Source organism: Mycena indigotica (genome assembly GCF_014461135.1).
Source record: "Mycena indigotica strain 171206Taipei chromosome Unknown Mind.scaff0022, whole genome shotgun sequence".
NCBI lineage: Eukaryota > Fungi > Basidiomycota > Agaricomycetes > Agaricales > Mycenaceae > Mycena > Mycena indigotica.
The window spans coordinates 51,893-69,436 of record NW_023503021.1 but is presented as its reverse complement, the minus strand read 5'-3'; positions in this window follow the sequence as shown (position 1 = coordinate 69,436).

The window sequence follows — 17,544 nt, the reverse complement described above, 5'->3', positions numbered from 1 at the left end:
AGACTGAAAATCTTTGCGACGAAACGCATCTGGGCCAGTCAAGCGGGGGCAAAACATTGAAAGCACTTGAGAACGCACGCTGCTCTCCCAGTATCCACTTCCCCAGCGGCATTTCGAGCCGCCCAAACGAGTTGGCGTCTCCGCTTGCCAGTGGTAGCACGAATGTCTGCTGTCGTAAATCTCGTTGTCGAAGACGGGGATGTCGCAGCGGTGTGGAAGGGTGAATGCGGGTGGCGATTGTGCCCGCGGGAAGTGAAACAAGCTGGGAGCATATGGGTGAGCAGAGACATTCAATGGGCAGCGCTCAGAATACACACTTCGACACCCAAGATTTCGCCTCTGCACTCTTGCCGTCACCCATGTCTCTTTCTTTCGGTACTCTAGAGTTGGCTTGCAGGCCTGCTTGACAATGCATAAATGGTGAAAGGACGGCTCGTGGGCATTCTGAGCCGCGGCATTGGCTGGGGGTGGTGGAGATGAAGAGAGAGTGATGACGTGTGACACGCGACAATCTTCGCTGACAACAACCTCCACCAGCCCGCAGAAACGACTTGACTCCCTTCCTGTTGTTGTTTTCATCTTGGCCAGCTCTGTACTTGGGTGTCTCGAGTCCTCCATAAGTAATGTTCCAACCTTTGCTTATCTATTCACCGCTCGACCGTCAAGATTGCTTCAGCTTTTTTGTCATGTCTGGCCGCGATCCTGTCCAGGCGCTCTCATTCTTCTGTGCCCCTCGCCGACCCGACCCTCCTCTTGACGGCCCTTCTATTTCTCAACTCAGAGACGAGGCAGAGCGGGTCAAAAAGACGATTCATCAACTGAAAACCCAGCTACAAATCCTTGAAGACTGCTCCAAGACGACCTATCCACCGTTGTCTACCCAATCAACACTCTCCCTGCCGAGATACTCTGCCACATCTTCGCGGCAGCAGTGTTCTCCTCTCCCTCCCTCGATGTTAACCGCACGCTACTGCAAATTACCGCTGTCTGTCAACGCTGGCGGCGGATTGCTATCGCGCATCCACACCTCTGGACGCAATAAAGTCCATGCTTAAACAGATGTGTAAACCAGTGGTTTAGGGAATAACATTAGGAAAAACTTAAAACAGCTAACATTGTAAGAATCAGTCAATTAGGTAACATTTTAAGCAGACGCTAAATTTCTATATTTACAGTGTGAATGCTCCCCGTCTCCGAGAGCTTTCCATCAGCATTCCCAGTCTGGTCTTGACACTTTCATTCCCTGCTGCTTGTCATCGAGCTTGCGCCGTATGGTAGAGGAAATCCGCGATTTGCAGCACCTGCAGAGAACATTTGGCGTTGAGGTTCTGATGCCGAATGGCCATCCGATGCGGGAATCATGGGAGTGCAAGAAGCTGAAAGACTGGGGTGTTGACCGATAATTTGTTTGACTTGTTGTACAACATTGGATATATAATAACACTTCAACTCTTGGTCCATAGACAGACAATGCGGCACTAAAAGGAAATAGACTGGCAAAAAAACTTGAGTATCGTTATTCCTCCAACAAACCGGCGACGCCAGACTTGAAGGCAAGCGACAGCAGCACGCACGTCCTCCAGCGGACACTCCCTGTCATCTAATCCTCATGGTGGAGCACCTGCTCGAACGCGAATGCCACTCTGCGGCGCGACGACCCCGCCTACATGCCCACTGTCGCTGCACAGAACACGCGCTGGACGAAGACCTTCCACTGCGGATAGGACGGCCAAAAGAATTGGGTAGAGAAAGGGAGGTGTGGGGCACATGACAATATAGCAGTGGGAGCCACAGCTGCTGTATCAGGAGAGATACATCGAAGTCTTTCGAAAGGCCATGGGTCCACGTGACTTGCCATTTTGGGACACACTTTAGATTGGGTCGTGCGGATAGCGCAGGCGTCGACAGGGAGGTGGCTATGCAAGACGGGAAGGTGATGAAGCAACGGCAGTAGCCATATCAAGTTCGGACAGCATTGTAGGGATGAGGTATGTGTCGAAACAGCGTCAACGTTGGAGAACGATCTTGACAATGGCCATAACCGTCGAAATACGCCAAGGGAAGCATTGAATGTCAGGGTGGTGGTGGCTTGCAGAAGAAGATACGGTTTGTAGGCCTCTACACAATGATTTCGCGACGCTGCACGATTGTCTGCTGGATGTGCTTGGGTCATCTCAGGCCAAAAAGGCGTTAAAAAGACAGCCGCGCGTATGTCTGGCTTTGAGGAAGCATTGATTGAAGTCGGGTTATGGGGTTTCGCATTCGTTGTCGATGAGCAAGAATCCATGGGCCTTGCAGTGGTCATCTTTCGTGAAGAGGTGATGGATGTATTGACGGGTATGTATGTGGATATGCATTCGTAATATGTCTATCTGCCCCTTAGTGGTTAGCTTCGATATTCTCAGAGCACATAATCACCCATACCAGAGTTCTCCATCGCAAGGCTATTCAAATTGGCTGTCCATTTTCGTCACTGTCGATGGTGAAGATGCTTGGTCCCGGGAGAAGGAGCGCGACAGGGCCAAAGTGGGGGTGAAACGAAGACAGAGGAGGGACAAGAGTGCCGAAGATGTGCTCGAGCCCCGACATCTGGGAGAAACGGTGGAGAATGAGTCTATTGAGCGGAAGGGGACCAGTCTTTGGCAAACGAAGGGCGTTCTCTGGCTCTGAAAGCCCTTGAAAATGGCGTTGGAAGCGATTGTGGATGTGGATACAGCGTCAGCGACAAATAAACGCGGTATGTGTGGATTAGTGAGGACTTCATCGTTGCTCCGAAGTCGCTGCACAGTATGATTTGAGAGTGAAAATTGAGTCCTAAGGTTGCTATGATACACTTGAAAAGCGAGAAAAAAAACAGGTCAACGCACCAATAAGTACCCGCAATGCACCATGACCCATGTGTCGCCCCTCGTCTAGCTTCCCTCTCCCTCTACATCCTCCCCTGCTGCAGCAGCACTTTTCTTCGTCTCCATCCACCCCGTGCTTTGAGCTGAAGAAGGCGTTGGGATAGGTGGGCTGGCTTGACGACATGACCGCGCAAAGAGAAGAGGAGAATTTAGAAAGTGTGATGTCACGCCTTCTGGCTTCAAGCTTGCTCTTCCTTTCGGTTCGCGAAGAAACAACACACATGCTAGCGTTCCTAGTGCGGCTTCCCTCCACTTCTCTTCAAGCCAGCGCTAATACTCAACTTGCTCTCAAGCCCTTAGGCAACAACTCAAACGTGGCTCAGCTTCAAATCCGGGCCATAGACGACGACAACTTCCTGTTCTTGTTATGGAATCTGATATTGAATACAAGAGTACCCCTCGTTTAAGTGTTCTCCTTAATCCAACGCCTGGCGACTGCGATGTTGTCATCACGACAGTAAACGCAGAGGTGTCCTCACTCTGAATCATCGACTCATACTAGGCAACCATTGAACGCCGCTGCTCGTGTGTCATCTACAAAACAACGCGTCAGCACATATACATACACTCCCGCAGTTACAAGCTTGAAGCAACATACTGTTCAGAATCGGGTTTACCAAGCGGGTATCCACCCCACTCTGGGCCAAAAACGACTCCAGAAACAAGAACGTCATTCGTCGTGTTGCCGGTGGGGAAGGACTGAACTCCGCCAAAAAGGACGACGGACGTCGACATGGAACTGGTTGATAGGTCCATTATCCATGATTGAAATGTATGACCCCATGGTGCTTGCTGGTGCGGTGGTGCCAGAGAGCGCTGTTATGTCGACTGCTTTCAAGTTAAGTCGCAGCCTACTCAGTCTAATTTTGGTCGCCATCATAACAATTAAAGCCAGGCCCAGAATTCGGAAGGGGCCCAAGCCTTCTGGCCACGCAAGAGCAGATGTGTCCCTGGAAAATGATCAGTCCCAGCGGTTTGCTTCTTCTCTTAGCTATTGTGGAGGGCCAGTATAAGTAAAAACAACCATCTTCGCCAGCAAAACGCCGACCATGGGTTCCTACGCCTCCACCCTCAACGACACCAACAACATCCTCTACATCAAATACGCAGCCAACAGCGTCGGGCTCGGGATCGCAGCCGTCGTCAGCGGCCTGCTCGGCGTCGTGGCCCTCGTTGTACTACTAGTAACGGGTGGTCTGATTGCCGTCGCACTCGTGCCTGCGGCTGCGTCGCTCACGTTGGGCACCACGGGAATCACGCTGACGCTAAGCGGTGTTGCGCAAGTCTTCCTCCCCCTTTGTGTGTGGTCCGCTGATCACTTAGGCGCAATGGACCTAGCGACCAGGGATGCAGGCTACCGGGCCGTCGCGCCCGGGAACTCGTACAAGTCAAGCAAGCTCAGCTTGAGCCTCGTGCACCAGGCGGATGTTAAAATGGTCCAGAAGGTCAACGACAACACAATCACTATGTGGTCGGGGAGCTTCACGGTGTTCAGTGGCGCCACGGCGAAGTAAGCACTGACACGAATAGTGGAATCAGCTTACTCACGGTTGCGCCAGCTCGGTGAAGACATACAAGATGTCGCAGCAGCTCGGGAAGCTGGAGATGAAGCAGTTCATGTTCACGGACGCGAGCGACCAGACGCCACTGGCAGGTTTGCCCTCGCCGGACAGTTTGCCAACTTTTCGCTGGTGCAGTTTCCCCGACCAGAGTTCGGTGCGGTGGACTTGGGATTGCACTCGACATGTACCACATCAAAGCTGGCGGATTTGGATTGACGACACGTTCTCTGTTGGAACCGCAGCCCAGGTATCGTTGACAGTGTAATTCCTGAAAGATTGTCCCAAGGGAGAGAGATTCGCCCTTATCGTGTCAGCAAATTGGTTTGCCCGAGCTACAGCACTGTTCAAGGCTGCGACATCGATGGAATGTAGGGGGCGTGTGGCAAGAGGTCGTGAGTGAATAGGGAGAGTTGGTATGCCTTCTCGCACGCCTTCGGATAGCATTGAACGTGGTAAGAACGATAGGAAGATTCGGAAAGACATAGACAAGCAGATAGATGTAGCATGAAATTTGTACCTGTAGCTGTAATATTAAGGCTAATGCCCTGCATACACCTAGGAAATCACTTGCCTAGGAGGGTAGCTGCACCTAGGGCTGTGTGCACCTAGCTCTCAAAGCCCTTTTCTATCTAATAAGCAGATAACTAAATAGCATCAATGATGTGATAAATGGGTATAGGATACATATAATTTGATAATAATATATATATGATACTTTGAACTCCTTTTCTTCAGGCCGATGACCCGGATTACAGTTAGGAAGGCCTGAATTAAGAACAATCCTAATTAGGACAAAATTGATATACTATGATATAGCCATCAAAAATCGTTCCACATTAAAAACATAAGGGCATTGGCACAACCCATAAGATACTAGATAAAGAATAATAATGTATTTTAAAAAAAATAAGAATGTCACATATGTCACATATGGATCTGAGATATTGACTTGTATCCTTTAGGAAAAGTTGCCATATATGGAAACATCATCGATCACATCAGATTATGTTGATTCGTCACCACATCTGTCCTATATGCAAAAAAAAATTACTCCAAGTCTCAGAATTATTGGAGAATTAAGCAAATTACTTGAAACAACTTGTCTACTTGGGAAGGAGTACATCGAACACAAGCTTTGGGAGGTAGAACGCACATGACTGGATAGTCCTCAGAAACCAATTGCGGAGGCTCTCAAGTCAGTGTTCATTACGCTCCTGCGGTAGGGTGACTCACACCCAATCCCAGAGTTGTGATGGATGGTATGAGCAGCCGGATTCAATCAATAATGCTCATCGTACACCAGTCTATTATCCGGGGCGTTCAGTAACATTCCCTGGCACACGCAGGGTAACATGCTCGACCGACTCCACCGGACCCTCACGCGAATTTGGAAGATGGATGATCCTCACATGGTGAGATAGCTCTTTCTTTGGGAATAGGAATGCTGCTAAGTACTTGCAGCGATGGGACGCTGCCCCTTTTGTTTCCCAAGTCCATGAACTGTCAACAGCCTACAACATCCACCACCCAGAATCCGACAAATCTTCATAGGGGTAAGTAGGTAACAGCACAGGTAGGCCAAACCCACGTGGGCACGCAGGTTTTACCCCCGGGTACAGGTACGGGTAAGCGACAGTGATACCCGTGGCTTAGTGACCCAGCTTGTTATACTCTCGGCCCTTGTTGTCAAGGTCTTGGGTTCGAGTCTTACTATTGTTGTGCTTTTATCACATATTTGTGCCTGTCGCTGACTCTATTCCCATGACATTTCTTCCTCCGTCACCTGTAACCCATGGGTAAACCTGTACCTGTACCCGCAGGTATGAGTATTGTGGTTGTGCGGGTACGGGTGCGCGTCAGCCCCCACTACTCACGGGTTTACCCGTGCTGTTGCCTAGGGGTAAGTAAGCGTCTTGAGGACAACAATGTGAAGCAGCTTACGAGCCAGCCCAGTAAGGCTTATCATACTGTGCCACTGAATAATAACACTCACCAGTCCTGATACCCTCCGCTTCTTTCTTGAATATACCATCCACCTCATACTCCTCCTCGACCGCATCTTCTGCAATACTCTTAACCACATCGGTCGCCCGCACCCGTTGACAGACGTGGATCTAAATCAGGCACTTGAGGAATACCAAAACTCTGGAGCAGCAGCCCAGGTCCACTCCAAAGTACAGTTGTTTATTGATGATGGCTGAAAATCTTGGTGGTGGATGATATGCTTCAAATTGAGGAAGGCAAAGGGAGAGCCATTCGTGAATGAGGTGATTGAGAGGTGGAGAGTACGGCTGGAGAATGGCTTGACACCGAGGCCGGCGGTGCATAACGACCGCTCAGATCAGAGGACTGATGTCGTGGACAATTCTCCTGACCCCATGCAGGCAATTGAGAGGTGGAGGGCAAATACGGAGAATGAGATGATACCAATGGAGGTGCTGGGCAACAACTCCTCGAATCAAAGGAACAGTGTCGTCGACAATCCGAGTGGCACCACCCAGATCGAGGATCAAAATGGGAGGACAGCATCTGACGACAACAGGTAGACAGAATCAAGAGGGAAAGCAGCAGCTGGTAAGAAGTCATTAGCATAAGCATATATTGCATAGTATCACGGACCTGTCAGGGGAACACCCACTTCGGCCTCCTTCGGACCGTCCGAGCGCATCCGAGGCACATCCGACCGGCGCCCCCTCGGACGCTCCGACCTACCCCGACCCTTGTCCTCGGCCTCCTTCACCCGCACAATCACCGATCCGTCAAGACCCTCCCAACGATCACCTTTGTGTGCTCTACGTCGGCAGTTACGGACGACCAGTATATAGTTGGCGCCCTAGCAGGTGGACCCTTAGAGTTTCTTCTCTTTGGATCCTCCCCTGCTAGGTCGGTCCCTCTGTGTATTTCCCGTAGCTTCTATTCACGCTTTGGATCCTCCCCTGCTAGGCTTTCGTCGGAGTCTCCAGGGTTGCCCTTACAGGACCTGTTTATAACGCTTTTCACGTTATTATTGATGCCTCAAGGGACCATGAAGACGATAGCTTTATGGTTGGGTCAGGCTGGCCCAATACTGTCGAAAGCGGAACAAAGGTCAGAATGAGCCAGCATAGCAGCCGCACCTCGAGATATGCTGCACATGTCGCTCGTTGTATGTCCTTTCTCCACCGATAACTCATTCTATCTCTACCTCCCGCTCCTTCGTCTCCTCCGTCAAAGTCAAAGGCCAGCAAAATAATGATGTCAACTCCATGAATGACAATCATAGCAGTAGGCTATTCGGAGGGAGAAAACGTCCAAAGAAAAGTCACAAGCAGGATAGAATCCTGTATACACCCTTGAGAAACGAAACGAGTGGCAAACGATCAACACACCCATACAGGCCACAAGGAGGGCCCTATAACCGTTCCTCGGGTATATTGAGCACTATCTGTTCTCTCGAGGCCTTGAAACAACAACGGTCTCGTTGAATCTCAAGTGTTTTTTTTGGGGGGGACAAAAAGAACTGTAGAAGGAGACAGCGATCGTGGTCAATGTTCCAAACGCTCCAGCATTTGATGCAACACACCTTTATCCATTTCGAGCTATATACTCCCTGAACCTGGCTAATGGTTGTCAGTCCTCTGTGTGCCTTTCAAGGCTAGGACAAAACAACAAGCTGAGTTCCGTCCAAGCATTGTTTTCTTGCGAGCGGGGCGAAGCGCGAGAAGAAGAAGAAGAAGTAGGTTGGCTCCATGGTTAGTCGTTGTGGCAGATAAGAGGTCGTGTTTGGCATCGCTCACTGGCCGCGCGAATACCGACGACAACAAACCCGTTCGTTGCTGCTGACAAGCATGAGTTTGGACAGCAAGGTACGGAGTAAAGCACCTCAGGAGTGGCTTGACCTGCAGATGGTTTCACAGGTACCTGGCTGATTATACTGTTATACCACTTCTCCGTCGCTATTCTGCTTCAAACTTGATGAAGCACAATGATGACTTGATATCTGGGTGAGGAATGTATGGATAATCTTAATATAAGTCATGTTATAAACTAATAAATGTCTATCATAGCTCTGAGCAACACATCTATTTTTAGACATCCTATATGTTTGTACAAATTCCATGCATCCTATTATACCAATCTCCCAATAACTCACTCAAAGATGAGGGACCCCTCATGGATTAAAGGTAGGAAGTATACATAGGGGTCCTCTGATGACATGATGACCCTCACACCATTTCATATACATGTAATATGCTGCTATGCTCTAATATCCCCCTGAACCAACTTCTACATCATATTGGCCATACAGCTATGATCTGGTAGTTGATTATGGATCAAATATGTAAAGGTTTGGCAAATGAGGTGTATACACCTACCCGCATACTTAGATTAATCTCTGTATGTCCTTGGAGGATGAATTGGGGTGAACATTCCAAGACATGCGCATGCAGTACTGGTTTATATGAATAGTGAGGTCTATAGACTGAGTGTTGGACCTTGAGGTGGGTGTATAAGGATATTTGGATGTCTACTAGGACCCTGGAACATAATCAGTCATGGTTCTGCCATGTGTCACTAAAGGTAGCTGAAGAGAGGGTAGGTACCCATAAGCAAAAAAGAGTGTCTTCGCTATTACAACTAGTCAGAAAATAATTTCAAGTATGATCTAAGACTTAAATGTAGGATGGTATATACCTTCAAATGAGCCTGTCTAGCACTTGAATCAACCTCCTAGCTAATCTGGATCTCTCACAGTACCATTATCAGTGTTATCTATCCCAAAGATGATGAGCTCACCATGGCATGACCTTTGTAAGTCTGAGGTATCTGAGTCTATCTCTTAGTAGGGGTATAGTATACCTCCTAGAAACTGGTGCCCCTACCCCTCTAGCATATCTCTATCCTGTGTTATATAGCACCTAAGGTCCCTGGCAATTGAATGACCCTCAAACTTGCTGTGGACTTAGAAATGGGTAGAAGTGTGGGGGACTATTATATGGCATTATATGAACTTGGATTATAAGATTCCATGCATTTATTCCCAGGATATCAGTGAAATACTGCTCAACTTAGTATTCAATCATGCTTGGCAGTCAATAGGTTGATGTGATCAGACTAAATCAGATGGCTAGATGGATAAGACCATGGTAGGATGGTATACCCTTCAAATGAGCACTCTCCCAGCTTTATCTGCCCTGACTAGGCAGAGATCTATGGTTATCTTTCAGGGTTAATGGAGATCAAATACTACTGATGTGTGGATACATTGCATTACTAGTATCATATTCACTCAGGATCTGATACCAGAGGCCTGGTATGGAGTATATGAACATATAAGTCACCTACGACATACTAGTTTAAGTACCAGATATTCCCTTTGTTATTACTGAGAACTAAATACAGTCATCATATAGTATGATAGTGATCAAATAGCATAGTACATTGATTGTACTGCTCAAAGGCTTTCTGGTAGTGCTTGAATCATGTATCTATCTCAAGTAGTTATGAAGATAGAGGCATGACAATGTGTGACATGATCTAATGATTGGACATATAGCTCAGCTACATACTTGAAAGCACCAGTGGAGATTAGAACTTGCCCTCACACTTATGTAATCTCAACAATAAATATGATCTCTAAATGCAGCTTGACAGCCACATATAGGGGGAGAAGGAAGCCGTTCCACAGTTGCTGACAAATTACCTTGTCAGCAAGAGTCCACCCCTTCAACACCCTGTCACAAATTGAGGGCCGGGTGACTGACATTGGAATGGGAAGCTTGTGGGGGAAAAATTTGGGGAAGATTATTAGCCTTTTTTTTTTTTTTTTTTTTGTCATTTACACTTGTTTGTTCTGAATTTATGATATACAGGACCTAGCTGAAGTAAGGTAATCCCCTTGCTAAGATGTTTCAATAGTATATAAGATATTGATAAGACACTCATGCAGTAAAGCACCTTACAATGGGCACAGGTAAGGTACCTCCACTCATCTGCAGGTTTTTTGAGGCATTTGAGCCATACTTCCATCCTTGAGTTTTTATGCTGCTCTATGAGGTAATAGCCTTGCCTATATCAGTCATGAGGTGCGCCGTCATGAGGTGCTTTAATGACAGGGCAGGGTGTGCTAAGCTAGTGCTGATGATAGCCCTTGAGTCTTTGATAATGAGGCAGGGCATATTAAGGTATGGTGTGGAATACATGCAGTAAAGCACCTTACAACGGGCACAGGTAAGGTACCTCCACTCATCTGCAGGTTTTTGAGGTGCTTTAATGTTAGGGCAGGGCACATTAAGCTAGTACTGATGATAGCCTGTAAGTATCTTACCTGTGTCAGTCGTAAGGTGCTTTGATAATGAGGCAGGGCATATTAAGGTATGGTGTGGAATACATGCAGTAAAGCACCTTACAATGGGCACAGGTAAGGTACCTCCACTCATCTGCAGGTTTTTTTGAGGCATTTGAGCCATACCTCCATCCTTGAGTTTTTATGCTGCTCTATGAGGTAATAGCCTTACCTATATCAGTCATGAGGTGCGCCGTCATGAGGTGCTTTAATGACAGGGCAGGGTGTGCTAAGCTAGTGCTGATGATAGCCCTTGAGTACCTTACCCATGTCAGTCGTGAGGTGCTTTAATATTAGGCAGGGCACATCCAGCTAGTACTGATGATAGCCTATAAGTACCTTACCCATGTTGGTCGTGAGGTGCTATGATAATGAGGCAGGGCATATTAAGGTATGGTGTGGAATACATGCAGTAAAGCACCTTACAACAGACACAGGTAAGGGACTTTCACTCATCTGCAGGTTTTTTCAGGCATTTGAGCCATACCTTCATTCTTAAGTTTTATGCTGCTCTATCTGGGCCGCGACCGAATCACCCAGGCCGCTGCCTCCCCACAATCGCCGCACACCTAGCCGCGCACACAGGCAACTCACTCTGCCTGTTTGATGCCCGCTTCTACGACTGGGAGGCGAGCGCCGGCCTGAAAGTATGCGCCGCATGCATGGCCTATTTGAGCACGGAGCTGCACACTGCGCAGCAGCGGTTCTGGGACGCGCTCCCGGGCATCTATGGCCTCCCCTGTTGCTGGAGCTGGAGAAACTCAAGACTGAGGCGATCCAGTGTGACCTGCTTTTGTAGCCGCCGTAACTATGTATTCTTCTCTCTGTTTTCAAGTTAGTAGTTACAGCCTTAGGCCTATGATGTTCGGCGTTTCCGAGTTCGTTGTTTGTTTGTAGTACCACACTGTGATAACGCTGCCATTGGCAGTCACTGAAATTCAGCTTCAATACTGCTTTAGTGGCTGCACTGCCCGTTCTCACCTCCGGCGACCGGTCAACGGCTTCGGCTCGGACCTCGGCACCATATGGAAAGAGGGGGCGGGACTGGTGGGTGGCTCACCAGGTGCGTGTGAGTCCAAGGTTACCTCCGCGGCTCTGCCTGCCACAAGTCTCAGAAGACCCTCGTACTTGCACATGGGGAACCATCACAACTTCGGACGTTGCGTCACAGGAACATGTCCTGTCAAAAATGATTGTATCCAGCTTGTCAAATTGAACTAAGTTTGTCACTTATGTACATTGTCACGCTGTACTATATCTTGTTTTTCTATGCCCACCATGGACGCACCACACGAGCCCGAGCCCCACCGTGTCGCGAAGCTGTGGTTCGACGACAGGAACATCGTCCTCCAGGCGGGCACGCACAATATAAGGTGTACCGCGGCATCCTCGCCTGGAGTCTACTATGTCTGGCGACATGCTCGTGTTTCCACAGCCAGCCCCGGGCACGCCGGGCGTCGCCGGGCGACATGGTTGACGGATGTCTGTTGGTCCAGCTGCAGGATGCCAAGGAGGAGATCACGCTGTTCTTGAAAGCTATCTTCGTGCCCTCGTGCATCGTAATATCCACTCATTTCAATACTTAGCCTTCATCCTGACCCATGCAGCTCCTTCTGGTCATTCCCGGTGCTGACGACTGTGGAAGCAGTCATTGGGTGTGTGCAGCTGGGGCATAAGTACAACACACCGATTCACCGCCTGTTATGACGACACCTTCAAGGGGGACCACGGGCCGAGCGCCGCTGGGCCGTGGTTCTGCCCGGGGACGACCACCTGATTGCGCTTGTGCGTTTGGCCCGAGAGATCAATGCGCTGTGGGTCCTGCCATTGCTGTTCTATCGGCTCGCGGGCAACCTGCACGACCTCGCGGAGCAGCTCATCAACGGGACGGTTGTCAATGGCGTCCCCGGCCCGGCTCGATCCTGGCGATCAAGTGACTGTCCTTTGTGGGGCCACGAAACAACAGCAGGTGGCTGTGGGTCTAGATGGGTGCATGAAGCCCGCCCCACCAAAAAATTTGCGACAAAGACATGTGCCAGCTTTGGATCATGTGCATGGCGTCCTCCCGTCTCTTCCGGGACCACCTCCGTGACCACCACTTGGTGCTGCTCCTTATGTTCGACTACCGCGAGGACATGGTTGAATGGCAGAACAGCGCCGACTGGGATGGAATTTGTCAGATATGCAAAGCACATTTGCACAAAAAGCTCCAGGCGTTATGGGCTCCCGCCGTGGGCGGAGTTGGAGAACCTGAAGCAGGCGGCGATCGGGGATGATTAATCACAACAACGATGTTGTATTACACCTAAACTCAAAATTTCACAAGCGACACTGACTCGGGAGACGGCCCACGGGCCACGGCGCGCTAAAACATACTAAGTATCAAGTATGGAATGACAGAGAACTCAGCTGCTTCAAGTTCCTCGTGATATCGATGCTGGTCGTGTCTCCCTGTCACAGTGTCGCACTGGTCCCTGTCTTGCTCTGGCTCCCGCTGACCCTGGTTCTCGGCATGTCTCTTGGGTTTGCTCCTGATCATGGGCGACATCAGTGCCCCTGCGGAGCATGTTGTGTACGTTGGGACAAGCTTGGCAACGACAGCGTTCATCCTGAGACACTGCCACTGGGCCTGTCCTCACCTCTCCGGTGAGCCTGACCTGGAGGAGCCCGTTGCACTAGCGGCCCGGCAACTTCTTAAGGTTCAAGGTCAAGCCCAAGGCCCCTGCTCCTCACGTTCTGACGAGTGGGCCATCTCCGACGGTCTCCTCCATTTCCGAGGGAAGATTGTTGTACCAAAGGACAAGGACCTTCGAGACGCATCATCGAGCACTGCCATGACACTCGATCTGCTAAGAGTGTGTGTGTGTGTGTGTGTGTGTGAATAGAGGTATTGTTGGTACTGGTAGTGGAGGCGGCGCAAAGTGACAGAATGCAAAAGCAGAGCACGGAAGCAGGAAAGCGGTCGATAGCGAGGAGGGTGATTGATGGCGGATCGGCTCCCAATGGTGGTGAGTAATTGACGATTAAGAACAAATGCGAAACAAAGTGGACAACAATGACAAGAAATAGAGCAGGCTTGGACGGGAGGAGCAGGGCACAGGCAGGCGCTCAGCCGCAGCGGTGTCCAGTCAGCCAGCAAGGACTGCCGACAGCTGCAGGCGGCCACGTCCAGGGGCACCGGGGCCGCCCTGGGCACGAGGCACAGTGCCGGGATGGGTGCCGAGGAACGCCTAGCGACGATGAGTACGGCACAGATAACAGGATGGAGAGACGCACATGTATGTCCTGTCGGCGCACCGCGTGCTGGCCAGCGGGGCCTGAGCTCAGCGCCGGTGGACTGCTCTTTTCCGGTCCGAGTCACGCCTGTCACACCGGCCGGCCCTGTTTTCCGCCACCCACCATGTGCAACACCCACAACCACACCCACGAGCGGGACCACGACGACGCACAACCTGTGTGTACAGGATATGCAGGATGAGCCAGTGACATGGGTCGTGGTCGGCTCAGAGCATACGGCGTGGTAACTGAGTACTGCCAACTGTGAGTTCTTGTTACCTGTTCAGCTGAGCCAAAGGAAGACTTAAATGCTAAGTCGCGGTCGGGACATTAGACTCAATGAGTGCTGGAGAGGCGGTGAGGACAGGAGCGGGGGAGGAGGGGAATCGCGCCGGTGTGGCGCGTGGCAGCTGCAAACTGAGCATTATTCCGAACTTGAAGTCGTTCCTGCTCAGCGACCAAGGAATCACCTGTGTAGCTGGCTAGCAATCCTCCTCATCCATGCTGGACCGCGGGCTCTGGCAGCATCAACACGAGAAGCAATTCCCTCACAGCGAAACTTGAAAGCTATTTCCTGGCAGCAAAAAGATATTCCCTGACAGCAAAGAGACAAAAACTGGACGCCCTCCCCACCCACGCCCCCCCCCTGCCATCATTGCCCTCCTTATCGATATCCTCTGCGTCGTCCCAACAACTCCATGACGCTGTACCTCTTCCTCTCGCAGTGCGCAACACCCTGGAAGCCAGAGCGGCCCCCACCAGACCCAGCCCGCACTGTGCGCCATGCGCGTCCGCTTTGCTTGCACCTTGCTCTGACCGCCCTGCTCATTGCGCCCCGCAGCCCCACCCCAAACGCGTCACCCGGCTGCCCGGCAGCGAGCCCCGGGCACGTGGAAACCACACACCCTATTTCCTTCTCCCAAATCCACCACCAGCACAGCAGCCCCTGTTGCCCTGCATTACCCAGCCTGGCCTCACGTGACCGTGTCTGATCATGATTTACGACTGATCATGATGGTGATGGGAAGCACAAGCCGCAGGCTGGGACAGCCCAAAGATGCTCAAAAGTCCTCCGGAAGTGCTACATATTATATGTATCAGCTTGGCGGTGGCCGGGCGCCGGGACGGACAGTCCGACGTCGTGTCCTGCATCTCCCGGTAATCATACGGGACAGTTTGGCAGTCTCTTTGTTGACAGAGGTGCGTGCAGCGGAATTTGGGGCGAAATACGCTTCCACCGCCTGGATAAATGCGTGCGGGAAGTCATCCATGGAGGCAGATGACTCTGATGAGGTCTGCTCGACGCAGACGCACAATGCTGGGCGCGGTCAGTGGGGTACAAGCAGCAGGTTAAGTAGACGCACTGGCAATAATCTCCGCGTATTTTGAGTATGTCGGGGTGTCCTGTTTGACGCTTAGCAGAAGTTTCGAATGGGAAAGGATGGCGCCGTCCATACAGAAATCCATCTCGATAAGCGTGATCTACATGTCATAATTGCCGGCGCCTTTGGAGGGTTAAACGAGAAAACTTCAAAAGCACTACATACTAGATGTTCGTCGCTCTGAGGTCAAAGTCAGACAATTTTCCTAGACAAAGCCATTGTGATTACCAGGCTAGAATTGTTGAAGGCTGCTGCTGTGCTTCAAGATGTCCAAGGCAGCAGAGACTCCAGCGAGGCGTTTGAAGTACAAGGTTGTTAGCTGTGCAAATGGCGCCTTGGAGGGATGCAGCGCAATGATCTCCACTGAGAGTATTTGTAGGGATCGCAGTTCCGGTGGTCCAGGATTCGCAGTCGTTTCAACTCCCAGTCACCCTCGGACGCCGCAATCGAAAGACGCTGTAGCATTGGAAATTGTGATCCAGCCAAAAACAGCTGGGCCAGCGTCTCCATTGGCACGCTTAGTGAGACGTCTCGCCAGCGAGATACCAGCGGGAGTAATGTCTGCGCCGTGGAATCAAGAAAGGCTGTCACATGAAGTGTAAGGGGGAGGACATTAGCGCGTGCAATCCATAGTTTTGTGAGATTAATCAGCTCAAAGCTGCTCTACGAATGTGCTTCCGTAGTCCGAGTTGTTGTCGTGGGACATGCGAGCGTTCCGAGCAGCGCAATGCTCCCGGGTTAGGCTCCCTTCCCAGTTGTCGTTGGATCTAACGGGGATTTGGAGAGCCTCAGCAAACAAGAAAACGTTAACGATAGAGAGGACGAGGGCCTTGCCCTGGACCCACCCTGCCGGGGCCTCTGCTCGCCGCAGGGAAGGCTGCTGCGAGCACTCTTCTCTTCCCTCCTCCCCTCTCTCACTTTCCTAGGTGCTCTGGAGCTTTTTATCACGTAGTTACGGCGCGGCCGGGGTTTTCCACCCGGACCCCACGCTGCCGCGGAGGCTTGCTGCGCAGCTCGTGAATTGATCCTGAGCTGATTCCCGAGGTCATAGGAAGCATGCGTCGAGTGATCAATCCCTACTGATCACCCTTGCTTAAGGGCTGATCAGTGGGATTGGACTCACGATCAGTAGGACTGGTTTGGGGTGGCCCAGTCCCAGTCCCACTGATTTCGTCACCCCTCATACTGTACTTGTCGATATCGCAGGCACCCACCGAGTGTACATATTCGTCTCCATAGTGAAATGCGAGGTGGACATTCAAAAGATCCAATGCAGGGAAGTAGCTGGCTATGGATGCCAGCTTGCTGCTAGTGTCGCACCCCTCTAGCACTGCAAGCGCCAGATCCGTGACTGCTCCAAGTGCGCGCGTAGGGAAGGGCAGCAAGGGCGAGCAGCAGGGCTGGCGATCGGGTCCCAGTAGCGTGAGCTTGTCAATGTTGGCCAGCGGAAGGATAAGCAATGCCAGCTCAAGCGTGGCTTGTAACTGTGTCAAAGTACGGAATGTGCATGGCAAATCGCGGTCCGGAGGGGCTACCGGGAGGGAATGTTGTCGGTCGTGAGTATCAGGGACTCCAGCCTAGGAAAGGCGGTGTTGAGCAAGGTGGCGAGTTCACTGGTCTCCGAGCCTCTGATACTAATTGTGAGGTGGGTGGTATTCAGGAATATCGGAGTACGGCAATTCCGCCCTGGCAGTGTAATGCCAGACTTGGCGCTGCTGCTTCCCATCAGATCTGCAGCGCGAAAGCGCTGAGGCTACAAGGTTCAGCCAGGAGCTCGGTTCGCTGCAGTCGGCGAGTATCAAGCTGCTGATGGATATTTTCTGGAGGAACATAGAGCTGGCGAGAGAAGGGGGGATTGCACAGTTGATGAGGAACAATGTCTCGAGTGATTGTAGCTGGGCGAGCGCACCAAGCGCCGCGGTCGTGAATTCTATCTGTTCAGCCTTGAAGTAGCGAAGATTGCCGGCGGGGGAGTGTCGTGAGTACGCTATGGAGCATAGAATGAATCTCGTCCTCGTCGCTGAACCTGACATCGCTGAATTTGTACGAATACCCAGAGTAGCAGCTAAGCAGGTTGACAGAGATGCACTTGA